The sequence below is a fragment of the Montipora capricornis genome, chromosome 13 (genome assembly GCF_036669925.1).
Source record: "Montipora capricornis isolate CH-2021 chromosome 13, ASM3666992v2, whole genome shotgun sequence".
Lineage (NCBI taxonomy): Eukaryota > Metazoa > Cnidaria > Anthozoa > Scleractinia > Acroporidae > Montipora > Montipora capricornis.
Window position 1 is genome coordinate 5534537 of NC_090895.1, and position 6005 is coordinate 5540541.

Here is a 6005-nt window from a genome sequence, read left to right on the forward strand (position 1 = left end):
CGGGTTTTTTCTTGGGGGGAGTCTCCTACTCCTCATCGTCGTCGTCGTCCTCCCCCTCCACCATCTCCTCTTTCTCTTCCTCCTCTTGTTCCTCCAGCTTTTGCTTGATGGATTCGAAAACCGCCTCCATCTCGGGATCTTCCATAAGATTAGCCTCAGCCGCTGCACTGATATTCTCAAGGTGCTCCACCATGTCAGCTACCAACTCGTGGGGATTGCCGTTACTGATAAAACACACGGGCTCCATAAACTCGGGGACGTTGGAACAAATACTGACACTGGCGGGTACGTGTTTCTGTGTCCACTCTAATTTGTCCGCATTGTTCAAGTCTTGTTGAGATACGAGCATGACCTCGATGTCGTACGTCGCCCAATAAGGATAGTATTTCAGACGTCCGGGCACCTCGATCCCTTGTTCTTCCAACTGTTTAAAGACAGAGGCAACAGGTCGGTAGACACCTCCAGGAAACTTGTGGACGACGCTCCCCTCACACGTCTTTTCGTGTTGATTTAACCGGAAGCCCGTCTTCCAAAATTTACCACAGCGAGCGCATTGGTACGAGTGGGAGTACTTGCTCATGTCACAAATGTTCGAAAAATTATTCTCCTACAAGTTCAAATAGACCGTATCCTCGTACCGACCAAGGGAGAAAGAAATCAGCTTTGCTGTGTGCTCGTCCTCCTCATCCACCGCCTCTTTATCCTGATCCGTTTGTACGGGTCCCAATGCATATACAAAAATGTTCTTTTAGAACAAGCATTCCAGATCGGACAGGTCTTCCAGTTGTACTTCTTTAAACGTTTGGATATTTTGATCGCCCAAATGGGCGGCACGATACGTTTCAAAAGCGTCTTTGGCGGCCTTTTCCGAATTGCGGAGGGTACACCCGTTGCGGAGGGCCAGTGCCCGGAAGAAACACCAGTTGTCCTTGTATAACGTCCCATCAATATCACTCCGAACCAAACCTTGGAGTCCTCGGTTATATTTCAAATAGGAGGGAGTTCTCGACCGCGACCGATGGGATGTCCGTGCAGCTTGTTGACGTAAAAGGTGATGTTGGTGATCTGTTCCATCACCCACTTGCTATTGTCACATTGCTGTCGCGCCCACTCTAAGACATCCAGGTTGTTCAGTGCCTCGCGTACTTGCTGCAGATCCGCTTCCCGTGCTGTGACAAAGGGTTCGAGAAAGGCCATATGATTGTTAGCAGAGACATGGTAATAGCTCAATTTGCACGTCTCTTGGTTCTTTAATAGAAAAACAGAAGACAATTTCAACTTAAAAACAGTTCGCTGATGCCGAAAGATGTCATTCAAATGGATTCTTATCGTCGCTGGTTGCAGATCACGCAAACGAAAGTTGTACTAATCGTGAAGGCGGTTCTTGCGACAAAACTGCGTGCGGATTTGTGCCCATTTTTGTTGGTAGATTGGAAGGGGACTGCATTCTGCCTCTGGGAGGGATGTATACTGTATGGAATCCGCCATGGCTCTCCAGTTAGGTGGATCGTTTACAGGGGTTGCTGCACCACTGCTCTGTCTCGGACTCGCACGATGTTTTGCGGTTTGGTGAAGCGTGAGATCGTTCAAACGAGCAAAGGTTCGCCCACACTGATCACACTCAAACGATTTGGGATGATCACTCCGTTGGTGGGCCATCAGCACACGGGTTCCAAAAAAACTGTTCACCGCACGTAGCACACTGCGTAGGCTGGTGGATCTGCACCCGGTGTCGTTCTAGACCGATGACTTGGTCGAACGTGCAGCCACTTTCCGGACACTCGTGACTTTCCCGACGCTGCTTGGCGGGTGGTGTATTGTCGTCAGATTGGTCTTGTCGGCGCTTTCGACAGCTCTTCGTGTGACGGATCAGAGCATCTCGACGACTGAACCTTCGTCCACACTGAGGACAACTCCATGAACGAACGGCGTGAACCGTGGTCTGGTGTCGGACGAGGTTGCGTTGATTGTCACTTGCTGGCAGACGTCACACGAAAGGGAGCTAAGTAAGCTTGGTGCTGGCTGCTGCTGGTCCATCGTAACTCAAATGTAGAGAGCCACTCGCTCCGTTCTTTTGAAAGGTCAGCCTTTGCAGGGGGTATAAAATCACTGACTTTGAGTGGTCTGATGCGTCCAGAAAGAGTGGTTTGTAGCTCATTTCTTAGTTTGTCATGGTCCTGACCAGACGGCTAAAGAGAGAACTCGTCAAATTAAGAGATTTGGTCAAGAGCCAGTGTGTCATCCGCCCTCTCTAGTCATCCTCGCTACCATCGCACAACACAGCCTGCTCCACGGAAAAAAGAAAAGAATGGTGGCACGAGATGCTGTGGTCAGTCAGTCCACATGACCTGTTACGGAACCAGGACCCCTTGGAAATACCCTTATTGCAGAGCTGAGTGTTGTCAACCTCAAGAACATTTGCGTTGCGTTGTGGAAGAACATTTTGGTAAGTAAAGACCAGACACATGGAAGTCAAGAAAGAACTTTTTTTATAATGTTTGTAGCAACAACAACAACATGAGTCAGCCATTTAAGTCTGAGTATTTGTTTTGCATTATTCGCTTAACGATGGCTTCGGTCCAGGTTTTCTTGCGGGGGAGACTGCTGATGGTCTTCACCATTTTCGCATCGGCTTTCCATTTGTCTTCTAAATTCTTGGCCTGGGAATAACGTCATGTTGTTTGGCAATCTTCTCCAGCCGATTGATGCCCCGATCGCCACGCTTGAGTCTCTTTTTCAAATGCGTGCCGGGTCCGTTGTACTAGTACCCCAACACAAATGCAACCATACAATCTGGATGGATAAGGCGAAGGAAGTCAGAAGAGGGACGCAACGTATTGCACAGTAGCGCAAACAACCTTGTTTATGAAAATAAAAAATCGTTCAGTTGTCATCATTTTCTTCTTCTTCATCTTGCGTTGGGATGGGACGCGGTTGGAACATCCTGTTCAATAAAATTTCCTTCTCCAGAGCTGCGTCTGTAGCCTCTTCAACTTCCATTGAATCCTCCATGAAACGATGTCGGGTTTTCATAATGTGTTTATGCACGGGGTCATGCTTTAAATGTTCAAACCAGTGGAGATGGTACAAGTACAGCCCTCGCAACTTTCTTCTGTAAACGGGTAACAGGGCATTAAAAGCTTTTGCCCTCTTTTTTTGTCATAGGTTGAACTCAGTGACTATGCCACCTCTTCACGCAGAGTTTCCCAGGGATCTTGGTCATCCATTTCCCTGTCAACTAACGTCTTCATTCTCACACTCGATGACCATGTCCGAATCCGAGTCTTTTTTCTACTCTTCATCTTGGTTTTGTTCATCTTCTTCACTTCTCTCTTCCGAGGCAGCATGGTTGTGTCTCCCACAGGTTCCTGGTCTATGCGTTTTCAACAACCTCGCCTCTCGTGACGGTCTCTGTTATAAGCTCGACTAATTTTATAAAGGGTTTGTGCCAGTAGCGGCATACATACATACATACATACATACATACATACATATACATACATACTTAATTGACCACTCCCCATGGGGGCTTTTCAGGGCCAATCTGAAACAATCAACGAAACAACAGAACACAACAACAACAACTGTTAAGAATCCCAACTGGCCGGAGGCAAACCAGTTGGCTATTTACAAGTGCAGCTGGGAAGTTGAACCAGGGACTACCAAGAACAAATTCAGCGAGTGGTCAGAGCGGGTCTTGAACCCGGGATCTCCGGATCTCAAGGCAAGCACCCTAACTACTGGGCCACACTGCCTCCTCCTCCGGCAGAGATTTGCCATACACTCACCCAAAGGGATTGCTCTAAATGAGCATCACAAGTTTCACGTCTGCTTTTATACTCATTGCGAGTCAGGGGGCGAGTGACTCAGAATGAGTAACCATGAGTAACTCATCAGCCCTTGGACTTACACCCCCAAAATACTCATTGCGATTCAAGGGGCGAGTGACTCAGAATGACTAACCATGAATTACTCATCAGCTCTTGGAGTTACTCCCCCAAAATACTCTCCGTTAATAATCTATTGACCTAAATCATTGTGAGTGAAGAATATGATGATGATGTTTAAATGTAGGAAGAAACTCCAATAACGAGTCAAGGGAAAATGAATCTGGAATGTTCTTGAACGCTGTTTTAAACGACACGTCGCATGAGGCCTTATATGGAGTCGACGGAAAACAGCAGTTGCATCACTTTACATTTATGCCAGAAGAATGTTCGTAAGATTGAGTTCCTCCATGTGTAGTGTAATTCAATTTGCTTCGTGAACTTTCCACTCAACCTGTCCCTGATGTAGATATATCTATCTATATCCTTCTTTTACACAGAGGCTAATCAAATTTGCTAACTAAGCCCTTAAAGTATGCAAAGCTTTAAAATTAAACGACTTTTTAATTGGAATGCATATCAAACTGAACCCAATCAATTAGAGCGTGCCGTTTATTCTCTTACACGTCTCTCTGAAGGATAGTTTCCGCGTCACTGATCAAAATCATTGTTATCCCTAGCTTGCAGAACTGATTCGTGTTTAAAATCCCGGAGCACAGCTTGAAGACTTCCTTACAAATTATCTCTGTCAGTCTTAGCTCTCAAACTAGACGTAGATGAAAACCAAGCACGTAATTAATTATCAACTACAATGCAGCGCAAACAGCAGTCTTCTTGTTGTGGATGAAAATAGTAGGCTGGAGGGCGCCTTTGATCTGGCCTTTATTTTGAGTGATTTCCACGTTAAAGAACACTAGTTGACTGCGTTTATGGTTCAAGCAAGTGGCGGAGACAGAAACCTCTGGAGCCTATTGTCTAGCTAATGTAAAGATATGAGAACAAAATCAGCAACTCACCTCACACCGGGAAGGCGTTTTAATGCATAATTCATGCTTTATGTGCCATTTAAAAGATAGAAATACGTACCATATTTTATTCAATGTGCGGAGAGTCCAGATCAGTGATGCCATAACGAATAAACAAAAAATTAACAGCAAATATTACCAAAATTAATTTTGCCTGTAACAGTTACATGCAAGTTATTGAGAAATTGCTAACATGAAATGTTTCAGTGCAGGATAAGTGAACAAATGTCGAGCTGACTGATCACAACGTAATGTCCCAAATTGCCTAAGACCACGGATTAGCGAGTGGGGTGTGTCCCACGACAGTTTCGTGTTAAGTTTCTTGCCAGAAACCCAGCAGGTCAAGAACATGAGAGATTCACACCACACACGTTATAGTCCCAGGTGGAAATCGTATTAAGATCGTGCAAGAGCTTACAAGAATCCTGTAAGATTCAGATATTAAGACTAAGATCTTAATAAGATCTTGTCTTTTAAGAACTTAAAAGATCTTAGTGTTTATCTTGTAAGATCGTAAGAGGATCTTTCAAGATCTTATCCGACAAAATTAGTATTCAACATGCTAAGATCTTAATAAAGATCTTGTAAGATCTTATCTGGAAAAAAGAGTATTCATCTTGCCATCATCTTAAAAGCTGTTAATAAAAATCTTGTAAGATTTTAAAAAGAGATCTTACAAGATCTTGTCAAATTTAAATATTTGAGTGGACCTGGGTGTTGTTAAAAGATCTTGATGAAAAGAAATCTTACAATCTTGTCACTAAAAGTCAGTTTCAGCATTCTATAAGGTCTTAAAAGATCTTAGTGAAGTCTTGTAAGTTGTTACGGTAAACCTTAAAATATCTTGTCATCAAAAGTCAGTCTTGCGGCATTCTAAAGTGAAAAGAAAAATTACAAGATCTCAGGGAGGGGGAGGGGGTAACCCTGCAATCTCATTGGCATGATCATTACCAGGAACAACTTCACGTTCAACATAGAACATTATCTTCAAAAACATGGCACTGTTATGGGAACGAGGATGGCTCCTTCTTAAGCGAACCTTTTTCTGGGTAAATTCGAACAAAACGCTCTTGTCACGTACCTTATCAACCCCACACTGATGGTTCAGATTTATCGATGACATTTTCATGATTTGGACAGAAGACCCAGAGGA